Genomic DNA, 24,816 nt, shown 5'->3' with positions numbered 1-24,816 from the left:
AACAGCATTTCACCATCTGCAGCTCTAGAAACTTCCACTTGCTTAGTCCCGCATCGCTAAGGAGACAAGCAAGGCTCTAACTTGATCATTCAAAAACAGCTGATTGTCAAATTAAGACCTGAGGAAATAAATCCTTCCGGATTATCACTGAGCCTCCCTCAGGGCTTGACCCTCCTCCAGTTCACATGTCCCACACAGTTACCCAAATAGTGTCCCTTCGCTGGGACATCTTTCTGTGAACGCACATACGATTCATGAAGAGACAAGAAGCAAGTACAGGAAACACTAGTAATTACAACTAAACTTTCTGGGCACTCTTTAAAAAGTATTATATCCTGGAGCTTGACTATTTTTGATTGGTCTTATTGTACAAATTTGTACACATTTCAGGTGGTTTCTTTGGTTACTATGGCTAATCAAAGTAACAGGCGCACCAAATCAGCTACCCCGTTTAAAAAAAAAAAAAAACAGCCTTCGCATTGTTTTTCTCCGAATAAGAAATATTCACATTGAATAATATCTCTTTTCTAGTGATGTCGACAAATATCCTAGCACATGTAAGACTTGAACAGAGAGACACCACTCACCTTAAAAAGTCAAAGCAAATCTGATGGGCTGAGAGGATTTTTTTTTTTAATCACACAAATATAGAGAAAGCACAGGGGACAATATTCCAAATACATCCTTATCTACACGTAGGGACAGAGTTGACTCTGTGTCACCCTTGATTTTTGTCCCAATCAATACTTTGGGTCATTTCCTCACTTCTGAATGGTGAAAGGGAAAGTGGGGCGTGAGGACAGACCGTTTTGTTCTCACCCTTTACAGAGGCAACAATAACACTAGTCTTCATACAAGGAGCACTCATGGGAAACTAAACATTTTAAAAACTGGCAACAATCCGGTGGCATTCTATAACTGTGCTCATTTTGTCTAGCAAGTGACCGGAACAGCTCTTAAAAGCAGCGCCCCTTGTGGACACAGCCTGGGACTGCGGATGAGATCGACTTTCCATGCTCAGCCCTGCGTTTTGTGTCAGGCACAATGAAGGCAACAGTGTTAACAGGCTGCTGTAAAGATCACAGGACACACACATCCTAGGTACCGACCCAGCATTCCATGGGTGGTGGTGAGAATTTCTGTAGCATACACCAAAGATAAGTGGTTGGAAATTTTTATCTTGGAACACCAAAGATTACTCCATGTATATGTATATATATGCTGCCCACTTTTATTTAGAAAGAGTCTAAGTATGTAGAAATTGGGATCTGGGATGACACAGGAGTGCTGATAACCCTTAAAGTAGAAAACTAAGGTGCAAGGATTCGCCTCCAAATCCCCACTTCCAATCCTCTCCCCTAAACAGCTGATGACACAGTTCAGGAGCGCTATTCTTCCCAGCCTCTACCTGGGTAGTTCTGAGGGACACCCAAGGTATTCCAAGGGAACTGAAGTGGGAGCAAAGGAACACACAGTTCGTCTGGCTCACCTCTTCTTCCTTCCCTGAAGTTCCTTTCATGAACCTGAAGCACATGACAGTCTTCTTCCGGCGAGGTGATTCAGGGCCAGTTCAGGATCACCTCCCTGACATGCCTGACACCAGAGTGTCTCAGATCTGAGAAATTTGGGGATTTGAGAATATTTACCGACTTTCACATCTCTAGTGTGAGTATCCGAAATCTGAAACTTTTCGAGCTCACTATATTTTGGAATGAGAGGATTTGGGGCTTTAGAGTTTGGGATTACGGATGTTCAAACTTATGTTTTAAATGTCACGAGCCCTTGAGAGCTCAGAGGCTGGATCTTACAAACACCTGTCCCCCCTCAATGTCACAGGTGTAGAAACCACCATTTCCATATCACAAGTGCATATATGTGAATCGTACACAGACTACCAATGCTTGGCAATTACAGGGGCCATCCTGTTTCCAGAGGCATAGTAGGCTGGGTGCTCGGGAGACTGCTTACAAACCACAGCTGGATTCTGAGTAAATGAAAACGCAGCTTAGTAGCACTCAGCAGAAGGCGATGGGAGGGCCACAAAGAAGGGAGGGAACAAAGGAGCGAGAGAGAAAAGGAAGGAGAGTGGGGAGGGAGGGGGAATCTGGGAAAAAGGGAGGGAAGCAGAGGGAGGGGGAGAGGAGATGCTGAATATGAACGAGGTGAAAGCAGACAGTGGATGTACAGTTAACAGGAAGTCAGATGTCTATGAAAGTGCAGGACCAGAGGGCAGAAGCCAGAGTGTTGTTCCCCAGCAGGAAAACAGGCCCCACGCGGCCAAGGTCAGGAGCGCTTTTGTGTACCTAATAAAACACTCTCTTAGCGTGTATTCTGCACAAATGCAAATCCTCTTGGGAGGAAAGCCTACTCGATTTAGGACTTCAGCATTCCCATAGAGTCAATTTGGCAAATCATGGGCTTACAACCAGAAAGTTTCCAAACACACAACAAAACCAGCCAGGATGCTATAAAATAAAGCACTGCATATAAAAGTCCCCAGGTGGCCCTTCTAAGGCTTCAGATAACGGAAATCTCAGACGGTCACAAAAATGTAAAGACCAAACCACTGTTTAAACATATGAATCAAAGCAGAAAAGTGCTCAGGTAGATTGAACAAACAAACAAAAGAACTGAACAGGCCTCTTGAAAAATATAATCGGAGAAGTTAAAAACTCAGTGAGCGGACTATGGAGCATCTTTATATACAGAGGAAGAGCTTCTTGGCATATGCAGAAGGGTAATCACATTTGAGTTGAGGGAACATCTCAGCCAGGTGGCCTACGTTCTTTATTCCCAGACAGTGTGCACAATGAATCATAGCTTTCAACACCAACAGAAAAGGGACACAGTGCAAGTTAATTCACACAGGCGGAGGAGAGAAATGGAATAGCAAATAAACTTCCAATCAAAGACACGTAAGAAACATGACACAAAAACTCACTGGTTAAGATGTGGATGTCAAAAAGTACCAAAACTCATAGACAGGACTGAAAAATTTCCCATTAATATCAGAGATTATCCTCTGGGTTTTTAATTTTTTGGTTTTATGTGTCATTGCTGATTCATTACATCAAAGAACATGAAAATTTTAGAGGTGGGTGGAAAAGGATCAGTTAACATTATAACCATATTAAATAAAAGCAAAACAACCAGGAACATGTCAATAATACACAGAAAAAATGTTTTGTGGCACATGCCTGCAATCCCAGCACTTGGGAGGCAGAGGCAGGTGGATCTCTGTGAGTTCAAGGCTACCCTGGGCTACAAAATGAGTCTAGGACAGCTAAGGTTACACAGAGAAACCATATCTTGAAATCTAGCCCCCCCCAAAAAAAACCCAAACAAAACAAAAACACAGTGGTTGCTTATTGCTTATTAGCTATAATAAATTCCAAGGCTAAAAAGTCTAATTTGATTCATTACATACTAGAATAAATTCAACTTATTAAGAAGAAATTATTCTTGAAAATATACAGATAGGCCTATTTTGTGACTATAGCAAAATACTTGAAGCTGGGTACTTTCCAAATGAAGGGATTTACTTAATTGACAGGGGATCCAAGAGCATCATCTTATTTTTATCATGGATGGCATCATGTGGGGAACATGAGCACAGGCAGAAATCATAGGGCAAAATAAGCTGTGATGAAGGGAGGGGCCAAATTCACACTTTTTAAAAAACTTTTATTGAATGTCTATGATTTACATGTCATGCACCAAAATCCCTCTCCTTCCCCCAGTAAAATAAAACAAACAAACAAACAAAAAATCCTGTCACAGAAGCTGTAGTGTATCACGCAGTATAGCCTTTTGTCCACATATATTTACTTTCAAATGTTCATTGCTACCAGTCAAGGGTCTGGTTGGAGGCCTGCACTATTGTTACCAGATCCTCACTCTGGGACTGCTGTTGGATATTCTGTTGTTGCTGTGTGTCAAGGAGATTCTTAATCTTTGTATCTGCAGGACCAGCCCCTTCATGTGTTCCAGCAGGTCATACATGGGGTAGATGTTGGTGTGAGGTTCACTCAGAGGCCTGGATCAGGGCCCACTCCCGTGTCCTCAGGACAGGGCCGGCTCTCCTGCTCCCATGTCCTCAGGGCAGGGCCAGCTCTCCTGTTCCTGTGATCTCAGGGCAGGGCCAGCTCTCCTGCTCCCATGTCATCATGGCAGGGCTGGCTCTCCTGCTCCTGTGTCCTCAGAGCAGGGCTGGCTCACCTGCTCCCATGTCCTCAGTGCAGGACACATTCACACTTTTAATATCAACCTTTTTGTGAGAACTAACTTAGGACTCACCAAGGACTACCTTAATCCCTTTGGAGGGTCATAACTCCAATGACATAACCAACTCCAGTCTGGCATCACCACATAAATGTCCTATAACCTCTCAACATTGCTACATCGAGGACCAAGTTTCTAACATGCAATCCCACATTGAGGAGTCACATCTAAGAAAAGGCACTAGCAAAGCAGCTTCCAAATACATGAGAGGAAAAAGAGAACTACAGAGACATAGTGACAAACTTACCTTCTTCAGTTACTGATGTTAAAAATAAAAAAACTTTAAGATTCCTAACACACAGAAATCAGTGCATACTACAAATGCCATGGATAGCTAGCTCACTTGATTACTTCTAAACTTCTAAATGCTATCAGTGTGCTATGCACCTGCTACCATCCTGAAGAAAGAACATAAACAAAGTCAAGTTCTTACCTCCATGGAAATGAAGTGTAAGTGTGGGCACAAACAATAAACAAATATACAAGTCAACATGTTGTCCTGACACATAGAGGTTTCATCTAGAACTACAGAATCCACATACTCTCAATTCCTCAATAAACATGTAAAAAACTTACATGATTTTTAGACTGGGAAGGAAATTTCCAAGGAAATTACTTATCAGATAACCCTGACAATGATCAATCACCAGATAGTTATATTACTTACAAGTTTACTTTAAAATCCAAACATTTGAAAGCTTATGCATACAATCAAGAAATTCAGAACATATTTCATAGCTCTCATAGAATTTCAGGCCTCCAAAAAACCCTCCAAGCTCTCAAATGTTCAGCTTTTATGCAAAAAGAACTCAATGTAAACTAGAAACAGCGTTTTGAGTGCTTTAACACCTTCATGCAAGAGCTTGCCAATGCATTCTGGTCTTAACAAGCTGCCTTAGAACTCCCCTGTACTGAAAACTCAAGCCTCTTCTGTCTGTCTTCATTTCTACAACGAAGTCCCTTTGTTAGGATTATGTTCCAATATCATCGACAGAGAACCCCAGCAGAAAGCAGTGGTCTGAACCAGGGGCTCATTTCACTGTCAGGTTCGGCAGGTCCTGAAGCCATCTTCCTTAGGACTACAGGCCAGAGCCATGAGTCCCTTATAGCTTGTCCCCTGCCAACTCACTATACAGCCTCAAACTAAACTCATGATCTGAAGAGCTCTTCACACCCCAGCCCATGTCTCTGCGTTCTCACCAGTTTGACATGGAGAGGAGTGAGAAGAAGGGCCCCTCTCAGAAGTCACAGAGGCTACTGTGCCTTACATGACATTAGCTGGACTTAGTCTACTGGGCACAATACCTGCACCCCATACCAAGACTCTAGCTTTACATCAGCTGTTTATGGAGATGTCTGGGTTAGAACTGGGAACCAGGCAGAACCAGCAGAGCTCTCTACTACACCACCAAAGGCGACATGACAAAACATAATAAACATTCTGTCCAATCTCTCTCTTCAGCCACTGAGCCAGCTAGCACAGCCAGGGGCATAGGATACATGCAAGCTCCATGCCACCTTTTGCCATCGCTTCTGTGGCACTTTAAGGCCCTGGGCGTAGCCCGGAGAGTTTCCTTCCCTGTGTCTGACGTTGTGCAGCCACTATAGTCATTAAGGCATCCCTCCTGATCTGTAAGTCTTTACAATCTTGATCGAAATATAATCAATTGATAGACTGTATGTGCACATACCACGCTACATGACTGGCAGTGGGAGAGGAAGCAGGAATGGTTGGCTTCTCTCTTTCTACCAAGTGGATTGGACTCAGGTCTCTACAGGAAGTGCCTTTACCTGCTGAGCTGTCTCACTGGGTCCTGCCGTCTCAGTTTAAAGATGACTCCAAACACAATTCCTTAAGCTTGGCCTTCGGGCAGCACTTTACCATGAGAGGTGCTGAATGGAACACTTTAAACTGCCTGCCCCCACATTTGGGTTTGATTTCCTCCTTGTACGAAGAGCTGTGTGCCAGTGACACATCATTCTGGGCATGGACACAAGAGCTGCGTTTTCTTCAAGCCTTCTCTTGAGTTTTCCTCCTGAGCCAAGCGTATCCCAGCACCTCATGCTAATAAGACAGACGCTGCCAGAAAGCTGAAAGGAGGGCAGACAGAGCCCAGAGCCAGGTCTCCTTCCCATGAGGAACCCCTTCCTGGAGCTCCTGGCTCACCCCGAGTCAAGAGCTCGTATGGCTGTCTTCACCGTGTGTTCTGCCTAGGGAAGAGTTTCTGAGACATTCAGCAATGGTGGATAGAAATTAACATGGGCAGAGGAACATGTTCTGTCAATGCAGCCTTCACCTAGGACCTTCAATGAAACTAACAGCATAAAAGTCTGCCTGAAGGAGCTAAGCATCCTGGCAAATTAATCTGATGCAAATTCTTACAGCCACACACTCTGTTCCCTTACTGTCAATCAGAAAGAACAAACACTGGTTATTTGCAAGCTTTTTTTCTTTCTTATGCAGTGGGGAGGGTGCAGGAGGGGCCTAACCCTTAGAAGCATTTCCCTCTATTTTCTTCTGAAAAATAAATACTTCTTTGTCCTTCTTCTATCAAAATATACAATTTCATATTTTAAGGGTATTTCTTTTAAAACAGCAAGTACCCTAGAAAGGCTCATGGGAAAAAGAAGAGAATAGAATCAGTAGAAGAAGTATAGTTACCTTTGCATATGTTAGCCTAATCAATAATATCAACAAATCCGAGAGAACAAATGCCATTATGGTACTATGTGTTTTCTTTCAAAATCAAATCTAAAAAAAAAAAAAAAAATGCTCAGGCAGGCACAGGTTTACAAAAGGTCATTTCAGCCTCGAATATTTCAGCTCTGCAGCAAGACATTAAGTACCTTAGAGGAGAAAGCAGGGAGGTCCAGCTTTTCAGACACTTTTAAGAATTTTACACAGGAGCTCTGTGTTCACAGAGCAACAATAGAGTCGCAAGGCAGACATTCCATTAAACATCTATGTCCTCTCCCTTAAAGATGTAGACATTTGCACACAGGAAAATACCACTACTGCACCTATAGGGCTATAGGGAAGTTGTAACTTGAGAGTTGCAGCAAATTCCTGGAATGCAGTCCTTCAGTCTCGAGTTCACCTCGAGTTCTTCACTGAACCGATTCAGACACCCCGGGGAACACACACACACAAACCCGTCCCAGCACTCAGAATCTCTATTCTGTCCTGTGTGGCAGGCCTTAGTGTGTCTTAGGATTAAGTCGTCCATCGCCCATCTCCGCTTCTATCTACCCCCTACAGCCTCTCCCTGTGTTTCTCAGATCCTAGTTTCTCCATGAAGCTTTCTTGGTGCTCTGAAGAGGTAGCCAGCACTACCTAAATAACAGAAGAACCTTAAACAGGATAGAGCTTTAATGTACGGGGTTCATAACGACTGTCACAAATTCTTTACAAAACTATATTGTCTCTGAGTTCGTGTTGGGGGGGGCGGGGAGGTAGATATTTCAATCCATCACGTGCCCTTATGGCAGAAAAATGAGCCAGGGTCCACAGAAGGGGCAAGGTGCTTTCTGGGGGTTAGAGACTGTACAGACTAAGCAAGCCGAGCCACCTAGGTAAGAGGAATGTGCGTGATTGGCCTGAGAAACTGCCCGTCCTGGTTCAGAAGAACCAAAGAAACACATCCCTGCTGCCCCCGACCCCCATTTATAAAAAAACATGCATCACCTTGAAGCGAATGAGACAAGTGCAGGAGCAAAGATGAGAAGAATATAGTGTCAGCAGTCCCACACCCCAGGTGAGGCAGAGCTGAGGGTGGGAGGGTGGGGCGGGGCAGGGAGTCAGAAGGGAGAGTTTGATGAGGCTATAGGGAAGTTGTAACTTGAGAGTTGCAGCAAATTCCTGGAATGCTTATAAATATACATCCACACACTGCTTCACCAAGGAGCGCTGAACCTGGGGATCCTGAGGGCAATACAACTATGACTCTAGGTGGTAGTTGCTGCTATCATCTGTAGTTCAGAGCCTGGGGAGACTAAGCACCACTAAATGTTGTGGATGCACTGCATCTCCCCAAAACTCACCTGCATCTCATAACTCAGTGTGCTGGTGTCAGGAAGGAGGTGGGCATTTGGGGAGGTGATGAGGGCTACATGAGGTCCCGTGGGTGAATTCCTCCCATCCCCCATGATGCAAGTGTGTCTTTAATAAACCCTGGAGCTGGCACTCTTCCTCCACCATGTAATGACAGAGAGAAGAAAGTATCTGCAAGGCAAGAGAGCCCCGGACAGAGCCTGGCCATACTGCCTACCAGATCGTTCAGCCTCCAGAATTGTACGAAATTGATGTCCATGGGTTAGGCCCCCAATATAAGCTTGTTTCTTATGGCACCCTGAAGAGACAAAGATATTGGGGCATACCACGAGAGGACACAGCGTCAACTCTGTCTGTCTGTCTGTCTACAACAGGCTATAACGTGCAGTAGCAGTTTAGAAACAATGCAGGGGAGTCAACAGTGACTATATCCTCTCCCCGTCCATGCTTTTTTCCTGTCCTTGCACTCTGCTGCCGTGGGTGAAGTTTTGGGGGCACACACTATCGGAAGAGGTGGGCTTGACATCTGTATGTGTGTCAGAACTTAAGTTTCCCACGATGGGCACTAGCTTGAGGAAAGCGAGAGAGTGTTCAGTATGACCGAAGTGTTAACTGCCACAGCCCAGAAAGCAAAGCACAGGCAGTTCCCTACGAATAAATAGTCCTGTTATGAAGTCCGCCTTCTAAACTGAGACGAAACACTACCCAGAGCATGCCTTCAGGAAAGAAACTTGTCGCCATAGCTTGGTGAGAGGCCAGTGTTAGCTAATGGTTACATCATCCGGCTCAGTATAGCAGCAGCAGCAGAGAAACTCCTAGTCCACAGTGCTGCCAGACCTAGTGTTTTCTTTAGTCCTGGTAAATGGGGATGAGATAGGAGAGAGAAAGAAAAGAAGAAATAAAAGGAATTGCTACCTGAGACTATCATATGAGGAGAAAAACTAATTAAGGGAAGATTCCACTTTCAAGTAAGGTTGTCCTATACCAGCCTTCAGGATAGATAGGACACTGGAAATAGTGGAGGCTCTTTGGTGCTCTTTTCCTTTAAGGTTCCTGACATGTGTAGGTCATTGAATTCTTTAGCACCTCAGCCTGTCTTCAGATGATGACTCAAGCTCAGTACTATCACACAAAGTGCTCAAAACCCTACGCATCTGGACTCGAGGTCTACATGGCTGGTAAGACTCTACTGTTTGCTCTGCTCCAAAGAACCTAGAAGCAATGGGGAGATGCCAAATTCTTCCTGCTCTCAGGCTCCTGGCAGCCTACCTAACAGTCAGCCGATGAAAGGACACTTGAAGGTCATCAAGATGTTAGCAAAAATATGTCTGAAAAACTTTGGAATTTTAAAGCTTCGTCCGCATGAGATTTTAACCTTTCAATGTCAAAATGTTCAAAGCTGCTACTACTGGCCGAAGAAGGAAAATGCAATAACTATTAGGCAAGCAGTATAGAAAATCAAGATTTTTCTAAAACTTTCTAAGATTTTCTAAAATTAAAGATAAAGAAAAATATCTAGATAAGCATCATGTCAAGAATGGTACCATATACTAAAAGCCTCTTTTTTAAAAGCCTCTGTCGGTTGTAAAATCCTTCCATTATATTAATATAAGGCTACTTGCAATAAAAAGCTGCAGGGTTGTGTGTGTGTGTGTGTGTGTGTGTGTATGCACACAATCATATTGTACTTTCTGAAACACTGTACACAGTTCACGGTTTACCTATCACATTCCTAATCTAACATCTGGCGTCTCAAATATCTAATATTCTCAAGTCTTGACGTATTTCCAAATTCAAAACTGCTTCAGGGCAAAGTGTTTTGGATCCTCCAAAGTCACATCTTTTATATTTCACTTTTATTTCAAGTGACCTCTGATAAAATATCAGAAACTTCCCCCCTTCTATTGTCCATAGGGCTTCTGGGACCTTATCGTGCCAGGAAGTAAATTAGTGTAATGCAGATAGAGTTAACATTATTTTCTTAATCCAGAGAAGCAATGTGTTTGAAGTGACAGAAATGGCGGAAATGGGTGGAGATGTGTTTCAATCAGTATTTGAAGTTCTCACATAATCTTCACCTCTCCTTCTTAACAGCTGTTGTGGGGCTGTGGCGAGCGAAGGAATCCCTGCGTGAGAGAAGTCCTGAGTGACTGTGTGCCGCTGACATGGGCACATCCACGTTAGGATTCCATTAGCCTCAGACTCAAAGGCTGGCAAAGCCTTCCTCTGGGCACAAAGCGAGAGTGTTGGCAGTGTGTGCTGAAAATGTCCACCATAGCTTTCTTCCGCGGGGGGCGTCTGCCACGTGAAGGCTATTCCCCACCAAAGACCACTCTTACAGAGATCATCCAAACCAGTCCGCTAGATCCAGCTGTACACCGCAAACCCCGCCCCCTTGTTTATCTGTATCTTGTTACCCCCACCTCCTTGCTCAGCTGTAGGCAATATGCCGCCTCTCTGTTCAACTCTACCTAACAAACAGGCTGAGCTTCCAGGGTGCTGGGGTTTCTTCAGCCCACTGGACCCAGCCATTTACATCAGTGCCTAAATGCGCCTATCTTTTCTTCACTCCCTTGCTGTCCCAGTCCTGACCCGGAGGAGAAGGCAATGCGGCAGGGCCTGAGACACGTAGTAGTGTAAAGACCCTTAGGATGTAAGCTGCACGAGGGTAGGGACTCTGGGTATGGGCATGTAGCAGGATCTTAAGGTTTTCCTGAAGGGATCCCTTCCTCCAGCCCAGCTTTCTGACTCCTGGTGAAGTATTCCAGTACAGAGCAATGGAGAGAGGTGAGGTGTCTGGGTCTGCAGACCATGCCCCTCACTTAAAGATCAACGAAAGAAAGCAGGAGGTCAGTTCACAACAAGCAGCGACACAGTGTGGCTACAGCCACCAGCTAGGGCAGCCGGTGGAATCGAATGACAGTTCTTTTAGTAGCTGAATAAAACAGCGCTCAGCCCCTGGCTCCCTCTGTGTACACACGAGCCCCCGGGCGGCGTAGGCAAGTACACACTGCATTGGACCTCATACCCATTCATCCCTTTCCTTGCATCCAGGAAGACCACAGGGGCTAGCTAGGGAATCTAAAAAAAACCACCAGCCACCCTCTCGTTACTGATGACTCTGGAAAAGGGTCATGGGTCATTGCACCACAGCATAACACTTAGATCAAGTAAATATTGATTTGGCGAACCTTTTTTAAAGTTTAAAGGTTCAACTGATGCAACACTGTTTAGCGTTAACTGTTTACCTGTAGTTGCCCCTTCAGTCCCCTCTGCCCTCTGTCCCAACGGTGTATTCAATTCAAAAGAGCAGGCATGGCCCTTACTCATAGTTCTGATAGTGTCCCGGTGATAAGGCGGGAAACCTTTTCTCCAAAGACTAGAAGAAAACGCTCTACCCTATACTCACTTGGGTCAGTCTATGTAGCATCAGACACTGGGATACCACAAGAACCAATCCTTGGGGTTCTGCTTTATTTTGTTTTGACTTTTGTGTGCTTGTTTGTTTTGGTTTGGTGTTTGTTTTCTTTCTTTCCCGCCCGCCCCACCCGCCCCCGCCCCACCCAGACATGGTTCCTGGAGTCACTCTGTAGACCAGGCTGGCCTTGAACTCACAGAGACTCATCTGCCTCCGCCTCTCTGAGTGGTTGGATTACAACAGGCGTGTGTGACTGTGCCCAGCTCAAGTGTTGGTTTTCTTTCAAGACCGTCTTGCTAGGTATCCCAGCCTGGCCTGGAACTCGTAATCCTCCTGCTTCGGTCTCCTGCCCTGGTAGAACCAGATCTCTGTGCATGTCAGGCAGGCACGTTGCTCGGTGAGTTACACCACGGCGTGTACATTTTATCATGAGGCAGGATTTCACTAAGTTGCCCAGGCTGACCTTGAATTCATAATCCTTCCACCCCAGTCTCTCCATTTTGCTAGCACCAGGCTCGACACCATTGACTCCTTTACAACTGCTTATCAGTCACTGCTCCCAGCATGCAGTGCATGTCATAGGACACGGAGTACTTTCCAGGTTGACTGGACTCTGGATCACCTTATTTCCACAAGTTCCATACAAGTCTGCATTAGTGTTTCATGGTTTATGTTCCTTTCTGGATCCATACAAGTTTGTATTAGTGTTTCATTCCTTTATGTTCCTTTCTGGATCCCTACAAGTTTGTATTAGTGTTTCATTCCTTTATGTTCCTTTCTGGATCCAGAGAATTGGGTCTGAATCAGTAGTAGCCTCCCAGATAAATGATGCAAGCACCGCAGACGCATGGAGGCGGTTTTGATGCCGACCAATCCTACAAGGGATGAACACATACCCATGTGGAGAGAAATGAACATTATTGTGACTATTTCATATGTATATGCTGTTTGTATGTTGAAGCAATCACAGAAGTTCCCCAGCCCATGGTGTTCACTAGTATACAGACAAGATGTCCGGGAATAACCCTTTGAAACCTTGGAAATACAAGCGTCAAGGTTTTAATCTGTGTGTATGAATAAAAGTGAAAGCCTTGCTTCTTCTTCTTCTTTTTCTTCTTCTTCTTCTTCTTCTTCTTCTTCTTCTTCTTCTTCTTCTTCTTCTTCTTCTTCTTTTTTCTTTTTTTACCCTAGAGCAAACTTGCAACTATAAAATCACTTCCAAAGATCAGGATGAGGATGAGAGCCAGTTAATGGCGTACTGTTGGCGGGAATGTGAAATGGTGCCACCACTCTGGAAAACGGTATTGTAAACTGTGGAGTCGTAATAATCATGAAATAGTAATACTCATCTATATAAAGGAAGCAAATTCTGGGAGCTCAGCTGGTACAGTGATGCCTTGAAAGCTTGATCCCTGAGTTGGAGGCCAAGAACTCATGTTTAAAAAGTGGTGTGGTACCACACACTTGTAATCCTAGTGCTACGGAGGCCGACTGGCCTCACTCACATAGTTAGCTTCAGGCCAGGTAGAGACTATAAAAAACAAAGTGGACAGCCTAAGAAATGGAGGGAGGTTGACCTTTGGCTTCCACAAGGCCATGCAACACCTAGAAGGACACCCCCACACACATCTCCACACACATAGGAAGCAAATTCTGACACAGGATAAAACATGAATGAACCTTTAGGACACTGTGCTATATAAAATAAGCCAGTCACAAACAGACAAGTAATATTCTTCATACACACGCAGAGACAGAAAATAAGATGGTGGTTGCCCCACCATCAACAAAAAGGGTGTTTAATGGGTATAGTTTCTTTCTTCTCTCCCTCCTTCCCTCCTGCTCTCTCTTTCTTCCTTTCTCCCTTCTTTCTCTCTTTCCCTTCCTTCCTTCCTTCCTTCCTTTCTTTCTAAGAATCAGAAGCATTGGAAAACTGTTGGGCAGCAATGTAAATGTACTCAACAGTACTGAACTGGACTTTTAAAAAATGCTTTAGACAGCAGATTTTATGTTGTTTGTATAAAATTGTGGTATCATAAAATTAAAAGTACACACACACACATACACAAAACACACACACACACACACACACACACACACACACACACACACACACACACAATTTAAAATCGACCTTTAAGCCAGCAAGCCAAAGATTGCTAAACCAGGTCATTTGCTCCAATGGCAGTAGATTATGTTTGTGAAACTCACAGATGCACATGCCACAGCTTATCATGAGACAGCTTTCAGAAAGGACGCAGTCCTCAGTGACCAGCATGAGTTCTCACTCTAAATTTGAACTTTCAAGAGTCTGCGCTGGAAATGAGACCACCCCACCCAGTGGGAAGAGCTGATACTTTAGATCAGTGGGTCTTTATTAAGTAATTGCTGTCCTTGAAAAACCTATCAGAAAATATGACCTGCTAGTCAGATGCAGGTGTTATAAAATTTGTTATGATGAATAAATACTTCAGAGACAGGGTACACAAAACACAAAGATAAACTAGTGAACTCTTTCTAGTCTGTAAATAACTTCAACAATAACAAACACAGTAAGAGGAGAAAGGGCTCAACAAGTGGTAACTGTTACTGCAAGTCAGTTGTTCTCGCTACCTCATATCTGTAATTTTGCTACTGTTAAACATTACAATGTAAATATCGGATGCACAGGATATCTGATATGGGGTCACCAGAGAGGTGGGGACCCACAGGTAGAACCACTGCTCTAAGTGACTCCTTTACTCAGAGAAACAACCACCCACACTGACAACCAAGAGAGAGCCAGGAAGACCTACCACTAACCCTTTTCTGAGTAAATGTAGAGATCTGGGTCACAAAGTTAACATGATGGCCTAAACTGATGGAGATGAAAACTTTCTAAAGAGGAAAACTTTACCACCCTTCCCACGGTCAGCTTCCTTGGTTTTATATTTTTTTTGAAAAGGCTGCCAGTGACTGCAGAGTTGGCACTGAGGGAGGAAAGCAGTGGAGAGAAAGCAGGGGGCGGAAGGATATGCCGCCGTTCTGGTGCTACTGGAGATGATAAGCGTGGAAGCCTAACACACCAGCTTGACCTCTAGAGCCTGGGCCACCTCCATGGCCAGGGGAAATACAATCCACAGGCCAAGGAGAGCTGAGGATTATTTGGGGGAACACCCAGAGAGGGTCCATACAAGAACCAGCATTGACAGTTCAGACGCTAGTGAGCATTAGGCTTGGGTTTAGCTAGGCTACTCATTTTGGAGGAGGGGGGAGGAGGAGGGAGAAGAGGGGGAGGAGGAAGAAGAAGAGGAGGAAGAGGAAGAGGAGGAGGAAGAAGAGGAGGAGAAGGAGGAGGAGAAGGAGTAGGAGGAGCAGGAGGAGGAGCAGGAGAAGGGGGAAGAGGAAGGGGAGGAGGGGGGAGGAGGAAGAAAAGGAGGCGGAGGAGGAAGAGAATCACATAGAGCCTGCTGTCAGTACTCAACAGATCATAAACTGCCAGGAATGTTCCAGCTACATACCAGGACCTCTAATGCAAGAGTAGCATCGAGCACGATGTGGTCAGAAAGGAGCACAGCAGAGAGGGGAAATCCTAACGTGTAATGAACAGGGAAGAATGGGCCACTTGCTCCTTCGGAGGAGGAATGTAAACATTCTTCTGACATTCTAACTTTCCCTGTCCCCCCAGGCACTGGAGGAAAGAGCTGGAAAAAAAAAATCAACTCTGCAGTAGGGGGCATTAAAACGAGAAAATGTTGACCTTTTCCTATAGATACAGATACCATCAACCACTTGTTATTTTTAAACATAAAGATGTTGATATTTATGGAAGCAGTTTAGAAATGTGATTCATTTTTCCAGATGCATCTGCACACACACGTGATGGGCAGTTCACATGTACAGAGTATGTACACCTATGAAGAACGGTCAGGCATGACTCTACTTGTCAAGAAATGTAATAGATATACTTCTTGGGCAGCCATCTCATAACTCACCGATGCTAGCAAGCAATATTGAATGTTTCATTTTTAAGGATGTGCAAACCCCAGGCCAGTAAGTAACTGTTGTAAATGAAACTTCTTAAAACATTGTTCTACATACATTATTTTATTGATGACAAAGAATAAATGAATAAAATTTTTGCATTTTTCCCTCTTTATACTTAATCAAATGAAATGAAGACTTTTTCACAAACTCTTGAAAAGAGCCTCAATTGTGACGCAAGCAAACAAAATGAGAAATATTAAATATAGTTCATCAACCCCGATGGTTCCCTGGACTTAACATACAATGTATTAAAATTATACATGATGAAGTAAATGCCCATTCTTAAAACAGAAGATTCAAAATTTTTTTATTTCTCTTATTACCAAGATGACAGTGGGTGTTTCCACTCCCTTCTAGGAGAGCTACTCCACTTCAGGAACCGTTTTTGTTTGTTTTGGGGAGACAGAGGCTTGCTAGGTAGCCTAGGCAGGCCTCAGCCTCCTCAATGCTGGTATTACAGGACCATGCCACCATATCCTGCACTTTGGAAATATTTTTCATTCCACTTTCATGTATCTCCACCTTCTGTAGCTTTCACCACTGCACACCATGAAAGCTAACACTATGAAAGGCTGGTGCTGGCTATCCACAAAGGCGCAAAAAAAATAGATTAACTATACTAAGTACTTTTAAATTGTGTTGAGAGATGGGGGAATCGAGACAGGGTTTCCTGCAGCCGGGGCTGCTCTTGAACTCCCAACTCTCCGGTCTCCACTTTCCAAGCACTGAGATTTTACAGGCACACACCATCACACCCAGCCTTAAAAATTTAAATCTCTGCAAAGAGTCATTTAGCACAACTTCTTTGGTTCAGTGAGATAAAAGAGAAGACAGGTAAAATACCTAGAGATAGAAGCATAGACGAGCATTCTAAATAATTTACAAGGATCTTTTTAAAGTTACAGGACTGGCCTGTTTGCTCCTCATATCTCTCTTGTAATCAGTAGCAGGGGGAAAAAGACCAACACAATGTAAATATGCTGCTCATTAGGCAGAAAGTTCATATGATCCATTTCAGCGAGGCCAACATGCACTATCAACAGAAATTTTATGCAAAGTCTGCTCTTTTTTTTGTTTGGGTCACTGAACTAAGTGCAAACCAGCTGTTACCCAGGATAATCTGAAAAGGCAAAAGCTCACACAGCTTTCTTCTTTTATTTTTGCTAACACAAAAGCACTTACAAATAGCACTTATTTGTTCAAAAGTGCCATTTGTGGAGGGTTTATCTCTTAATGACTTAATGGTTTAGAGCCCATACTTAAACAGGTCATTTTTTTTCCCAGATTAAGCCTGTATTTTTCATGTCCCTCTAAAAGCATGCTGTTTATTAAAACTGTTCACATCCTCAAAACACTACTCTACCAAAAGTTAAGTTCTACGAAATTTAAAAATATGAAAACAAGTTTTAAAATGTGAAAACTTGTAATTTGATTCCCACATCAAAATTCCATGCCGAGTGCACAATTTATAATTTTCTTCCACAAAAGCAAATTATCCTAAAACAAATCAGTACTTTCTTCCACATCTAAATTCTTAAGCTCTGTTTTGGACTCACTGTCTCTATTTTGGATGTTCTGTCTCTTAGTACCTTGATTTTTTAACTTTCCGAGCATTCTAAAATATCATTCTCAGGTATTCATGTCCCTTCCGCATTTGCCTAGTGTTGGGTTTGGGATAGAGGTACCAAGAACTCAGTAACTGACCATGGTGAAGGTTTCTAGAGATGAGCCCTGGGACGCTTCAGGCATTTCTCACAAGACAGTTTTAAAGGTGCTAGAGAGCTTGGAGTGCCAAACCAGCAACCACGATCATGCCTTACCATCATTATGTGATAAAACCACCTGAATCCCAGAACAGAATAAGCCTTCCTTAGGCATGAATCCTCTGAGAATATGACTGTTTTGGAGGTGAGACGTTCAGTTTTCAGAATTTAACAAGGCACCAGTTTAGGATTTGTTTACATAGCTAGTACTACAAATTGTATCAACACCCACTACTGTTCCTCAATGGCATGCAAATGCACCCCGTGCTCTTTTCCTAGCGAACAGCACACACGCAAATGCAGCCCATCAGAGGGCCTTTTCTTTCTCTCCTCCACCCCCTTAACCAAATATTACAAGTCCCAACCACACAAACTCTGCAAAATATGGACTTCAGCAGAGAAAGCGACTGGAAATAGCCTCTTTGGCTTCACCGCCATTGGTTCAGCACATTATTAAGCAAACGTAACAAGTAAGTGCAACAAACTAGCCATTTGCTCCAGAGAACCCGGCAATGCCTTGAAGTGTGATGCAGTCCTTCCCTACTCAGAGCATTTAGTTAGGCTTTGGTTCACCTCCAAGTTTGTGAGATTCCAGTGTTTTTCGTAATTTCTACACTAGAATGTACAACAAAGCCAGGAAGACGGATCTCAACATCATTTTAAAGATGTCCCAACATTACCTACTTCTTACCCATTCTTGTTTGACCTGTTAATGGGTGCCATTATAAATACTCAAATGAGATAATCTTTTGTTAAAATTGGGTCAAATTCACTCATTGGTCCCTAGGCACACACTGAAATCCATGAATCTGAGACTATGATTTTGGAGACTCAAGGCAACTATAACCCTTTTACCTTGGCACAAAGAGGCCAGTCATCCTCATGCGGCTATGAAATTTCTTCCTGATAGCTTGTATCGAGTTGGATATGATTTCCCCTGGGAAAGGCCTGCTACCAAAAACTCAGGCCGCTCAGGAGTTCTGTCTGCTTTGATGATCACCTCAATCACAGAGGATGGAAAAACCTTATCTTTCCACCAGTTGATCTCACAGTGAATCCTCAACTGCTACACTTACTGGAGGCCATCTTAAACTAGCAAGGAGACAGAATGCATGACCAAAATGCCCCATCCATACTCACCAATTTCTTTCCAGTTACCTTCCTAGGGAACCAGGGCACTTCTGTACTGTGGGATTCTTATCCCAGTTTGTAGGAATTCTAGCCATTTACTGGATGGAAGTAGAGACCCCGAATGTCTAGAAATATCACGTAAGAAGATCAAGGAAGGGGGCAGTCTGTGAATGTGCATTCTTTTCTATGAAGAAATGAACTGAGTGAGGGGGAAAAAAAAGGACAAAATATCTGTAAGTCTCACCAGACATGTCACAAGTCACAGCCATACAGAGGAGCTGCTGTGAATGTAGGCTCTGCTTTCTTCCACTGAATAAACGCTCCTTGAGTGCAAAGTAGGTCCACAAAGCAGGCAACACTGCTATGCAGAACAATCTCAGGTTTCAGAAACAGGCTCTTCCCAGGGGAATTCATAGCCAACTTGACACAAACTATTAGGAGGAGTTTTTCACTTGATTAGCCTGTTTCTGCCTTCCCAGTACTGGGAATGAAGGTACTGCACTATTTCCAGCCCTGATTTTTTTTTTTAAATCAGGACGACTGCTAGGGAAAATTACCAACATTCTCTAAACTACTAGCCAAACACAAATGTGTGTGCACACACACAGTGTACACCATGTATTAAAGAGCAATAGGTAGACTAAATCTCTGACTAGGGAAAGCTCCACATAGAGTGTCTCGTAGGATATTCTTGGTATCAGAGTTGTAAACCCTTATTTGCTGTTCTAAGGAAATCCTAAACTAGGAACCTGTACTTAGTCATCTGGTTGAATATATCATTATTAAATAGCATACATTTTACATGGTAGTAGCGGTAAATCTGTCATATTAACGTCAGAAGCATATTAAGTTGCTTTCACACGACGCAGACCTTCTATAAACTGGACAGCAGGAATTGTGGGCAGGGGAAACAAACCCAAAGGAGCCACAGGCTCTAGTAAAGCAGGACATTTTGGGTGAATTCTCAACCCCACTGCTCAAATATCTTAGGTTTGTTTCTTGTTTTTGTTTGCTTCTTAAAGAACTTGTACTGATTTACAAACTCTGCCCCAAGTTCGTATTAAATAAATAAATGCTGCTGAAAATTGGAAGGCACTCTAAGTATTCCTTTCAGTTCAATATAACATAGTCATTAATTCCACCAGCGACTATTAATTCCAACAGTCTTCATCTCTGCGCCAAGATGACAACACGAGCTTTCACAGCCAATGAGAGAAATCCTCTCCCAAATATCATCAAGGTCTCAGCTCTAGCATCATGTTTCTTTCCACAGAAAGTAAGATAAATAACAAGTGAGTTTTAAGATTTATTATCTGATGTTACGAAAAATAAACCACACCTGTTTTTTAAAAAACACAACAGATCCAATTACCTTAAATATGTACACCTAGCTACACCCCCCTCCCCGCCCCTGCTGTGCTCACCAGGTGAACACTGGGAGGAAGGTCATGTTGAAATTAGAGTCTGAAAGCCAGCATGGGTTCAGGAAAGAAAGGATTATCCCACAACAACAACAAGTAAGAACTAATACCGACCACTAACGTTCTTTGTTGCATATATTTGTAGCAAATATTTTTAAAATGAAATTAATTCCCGGGAGAAAGGTCACGCAATGTTCTTTAACTCTAGGTGCTGCCGGTCCCCCTATCAGGGTCAGTTCTGAAGGAAGGAGTTAAGCACGCAAAGCATTGCTCTAGTCTTTCAGCATGTGCGGGCAGGCTTTTCACTTTTAAGCTCGTTCCATGGGCTCTACCTTTATCTTCACTCTTTTACAGGCAGATAAGTGCACCGCATAAAAGGGACCATGTACAGCTTCTAGCTTGAAGATCCAGCCTCAGATGAATAAAAGGCCTCTGTTAAGAAAACCCAAGGTTTCCAAGAACATATTGTATCCACATCGCTGAAGGACCACAGCTCTCTGTAGGACAGAGGAAGACACATGGCCCACACATCCAAAGCTAGTCTTTTAAAACAAAAGCCGCCTTAACCCATACAGTTTTTGAAGTTGATAATTATTTAATTTATTCAGATTATATCCTGAATGTTATCCCCTGGCTTGTATCTTCCTGTTCCCACCCTCTCTCCCTCTTCCTGCCCTATTGCCCTCCCCTAGACCTCTGATAGAAGGGGACCTCCTCCTCCCACCTTATCAGCCAGAACCTTGCCATAAAGGTCGGGGAAGTCTTCAGAAAGCAACACCTACCGTCTAAAAGTACCCATAAGCACGTGGAAAACGATCCTACTTTGTCTGCCCTCACAGATTAGCACAGAATAGTAAGTTTACTGAGTGAGACAGAAAAATGAATAGATGAGGCTGGGATCGTCTTGACTCGCTATCCCCTGCTGGAAATGAGTTCTCTCTGTGTTGGGTTCTGAGAAAGTAGCGCTCACATTTCCACAGCCATAGCTACTACCTCTAAGGCAGGTGCCTGAAAAGCAAGTATAAGGGTGTATGAGCAGATGAGCATAAATTTATGAAACAGAACCACCCAGCGTACATGCTTTTGATAATAGAATAGCAGCACCCTTCTTCATATGTCACAGTGCAGCCATCACTTTGCACACAGGATTCAAGCCATCTGTTGAGGTTTGGCACTCCTTTTATGCAGCTAACAACGACAAACTATTCCTAAAATCCATCAGGAAAGTGTTTCCCAAACGCAAAAATAATTATAGAATCCCTCCAGGATAGCAAAATTAGTTTTGTGTTACCCAATGTCTGGTGTACTGTAGGGAGACATGAAAGCATTAGAAGATAGACAAAACACATTTTCTCAAGTTATTGGAACCATTGCCAATTATTTTACAATAAGAACACACTTGAACATGTGTTAGGTCACACTAGGTGAGAACAGAACAAAAACCTCCTTAAAAAGGGAGAGTTTTGTTGGTTTTTACTATTGTTCAAGGTTTTATCTATATAGCTCTGAATATTTACATAAAGGTTCAGAAGAAGTTAAACATTTAAATTTGTTAAGCTGTTTAGACATGCACAATGAGAGCGAAGTCTTCAGCTCCCTTGGCTTTTAGTCTGATGGTGAAGCACTCCTTTGGCGCACAATACCAAACACGAACATTTAGAAACACACTGAACTACAAAATTTTCTTTTGTTCTAAATATTTGGCATCCAAGAAGTCATCTATTAAGAAACCAGACTTTGGACTGTAAGACCTACTACAGTTCATTTGAATTTGCTAGGTAGCATTAGAGAGCCAGGGTTGTGTGCATGTGTGTGTATGTATATATCCATATCTAAGACAAGTATAGCATCACTCCAGGAGCTGGGAGAAAAGAACCTGTACAATTGTCTTTCTCTTATTTTAATAAAATAGGAAACCTATGCACCTCCTACCCTTTTTAAACAAGTGTTATCGGTGCCGGGGAAATTTTTTGCTGTGGTTGTAATTTTAAATCTTTAAAGTAAAACTGGAAAAGGAAAAAAAGAAAAAAAAGAAAAAAAGAAAAAAGAAAAGAAACCAAACTTCAAAAATCATGTTCATACTCTGTCTGGGGAAAAAATACGAAGCAAATTGCAGCGTGAGGATGTTTTCAAAATTCTGTTCTGAAAGCTGGTCACTGACGGGCACCAAAATAAAACCAGGAGATGGCTCTGAACACACCAGGAGCAAACAAATGCAACAAGTCAGAAGAACAACACTAACTCATTCACTAGGTTAGTTAAACACGTCACCAGGGAAAGCTTCCAGGGAAAAAAAATACTTCAATAAAGGAGAAGGAATGGCCACTTAGGATGAGGGTCTCTGGCTAAAAGAGTCAGAAGAAATCACATTGACTTGAACTAGAAGACAGGAGAAGAACTCAAAAGGCTGGAGCGGAGCCAGCTGGAAGGGAGAGGGGGCAAGCGGCTCTGCAAAGGTGCATGGCTTGTGGTGAAGAAACAGCAGCTTTAGACCCCGGCAGACACGTGTGCGAAAGTGAACCGGAGACACGCACATGCAGGATGAACAGCTCGACAAATCCTCAGACTTCTTAATTGCCCGCAGCTACCATATTGCCCTCCTAGCTGTCTGGGACTCTTAACTCCGAGCCCAGTGATAAAACTTGGAGACTTGAATAAAAAAAGGCTTCGCTGACGAGGTGAAGGTCAGGATTCTGCAAACTGAATCTCTGCAGATACCAAGAAGCTCTAGTGTGATTGGGCTTCAAAGTCGGGACGGACCGCAATGATGAAACTGCCCTAAGGTTAATGGCACACTCACTGATCGAGAGACAGAGGAAAGAAAGACAGGAAGAGCAAAGGAGAAAGCTTGAAAAATGCAAACACATGTAAGATTCTCTCCCAGATCCACTACTGGACATGTGCCATCTAGCAACTTTTTAGCATAAGGAAGAGGGGAAAAATTCTTCTGAGCTGATATTTCATTTCTTCATGCTACTTTGGTGCGATTAGAAGAAGAAGAAAAAAAATATAATAGCACAAAAGGCATTAAACAAAAGAAAACAGATTGTTCTCCACCTGTAACAGCCCCTAGGCAGAGACAACAAACACAATATTTCTTTTTGCTGAGAAGATAAATAGTAATATGGAGGTAGAAAAGAAAAACAGGTTTTAAAAGCATGGCTGAGGCAAGAATGAAGTTTCAGGACAGACACATTTAACTACACGGTCCAAGCCCTAGAGTCTTACAACTCTATTCTAGCAAAGAAAGGTCCCACATGGATCTCTTCCCAGAGGAGTGTGATCTGATCTTTGAAGGCAGTTTTCCATAGTTTAAAGTTTGAATCGATTTAACTCTTTTACTTCTGGCATCTAGGCAGTTTCCATTTGGAGAGCCACCTATGACTGCTCGTCGTTTGTTGAGCATATTTCTTTGGAATAACTATAGGATTACCTTACACCGCACACTGTCTATATGCGACCACAGAAGGTGGCACAGACTAGTCGATCCAAAGATCTGAAACTTAATCAAGGCTGAAGGTTTCCTGACATGACGTTAAAGGCAGAGAACAGCTCGTGGTCAATACCGCACCCATTTACTTTAAAACACCAGTACAAAGCCCCCTCCCGCAAGTGGGTCATTTTACCTGTCATTTACCAGATCCAGAGCAGGATGGAAAAAGGCTTCTTAGCAATCCAAGCCTTGTTCCAAATTTAAACCAAGAATCCCAAGAGGGTGAAAGGCAACTTCAGGGGATCACTCCATGTGCAGGGTGTGGAGGCAGGACGTCCTCCCGGAGAAAGATACCCAGGGTCCCCCAAAACTAAAGTGACTACGAATACTCGCGGAAGCCCCAGAGTCAGGCCCTATCCCAAGTTCTGCGATCCGCGTGGCCGCTGAGGATCTGGACGCCTCGAGTGAGAGTCAGCCAGCGAGACAGGGGACCAACAAGAGAAGGAGGGTGACAGTTCAGGGTGCAGCATGGAGGATCTGAAGCTGCAGTCCCTGTCCCCAGTGCCCCCACGCTCCGCTCACCAGCCGCTGGAGCGCGGCCTCTGGGCAGCTGGGCGCAGCTGGACGCGGCCTGGACGCCCGCGCCCACCGCTTCCCCGAGGGCCCGCGCGCACTCTCTGCAACTTACTGGGGCAGCGCCCTGGCCACGCGACGGGGACGGGGACAGGCGAGCGAGCGGCTGCAGCGCGCTGCGGATCCAAAGCTCGGGAAGGCTAGAGGAGCGGCCGCCTCCTTCCAGGTCCCCGCAGACTGAAGCTCCAGCTGCCGAGCTGCAAAAGGCGGGCTGGGCACGTGGGCGCCCCTCTGAGTAGGGACGGAGGGGCGAGGCGGGGCGAAGGGCGGGGTGAGGCGGGGCGAGGGGCGGGGCCTCTCCGCCCCTACCTCCCCCTAGCGACCCCCTCCAGAAACGCTTGTTGGGCCGAGCTCCGAGGCTCTAGGGAGGCGGTGTCCAGCTCAGCGCCTCTATCTCTGGCCAGGGGCAGGGCGCGCGCACACTTGGTTATGAGCCAGTCTGTTGGGTGGGTGGGCGTGGGTGTGAGACGCAAGGCTTGGCAGAGGGAAATTGCCCCTTTCCTTAGCAGAACCAAATCTCAGGGGGGCATTTCTGAAGTTTCTTCTAAGTAGGATTCCCTGTCTCTCTCTCTCTCTCTCTCTCTCTCTCTCTCTCTCTCTCTCTCTCTCTCTCTCTCTTTCTCTCTCTCTCTCTCCTCTCTCTCTCCTCTCTTTCTATG

General features: G+C 44.0%; 1 protein-coding gene across 2 annotated transcripts in view; it reads right to left on the bottom strand.

Moving 5' to 3' along the window:
- SLC7A2 (solute carrier family 7 member 2) overlaps positions 1–24,374 on the bottom strand; it is a 60,566-nt gene extending 36,192 nt beyond the window's left edge. For both annotated transcript variants that reach the window (XM_084759671.1, XM_084759672.1), the window contains exon 1: positions 24,213–24,374. The gene's annotated coding sequence lies outside the window, so the exon portion shown is untranslated. The remainder of the gene's footprint in view (positions 1–24,212) is intronic.
- Between the last annotated feature and the right edge of the window lie 442 nt (positions 24,375–24,816).

Source organism: Acomys minous, assembly GCF_964271855.1.
Source record: "Acomys minous genome assembly, chromosome: 15".
NCBI lineage: Eukaryota > Metazoa > Chordata > Mammalia > Rodentia > Muridae > Acomys > Acomys minous.
Note: the sequence above shows the minus strand (reverse complement) of the source record. Positions and strands in the feature narration are given on the sequence as shown.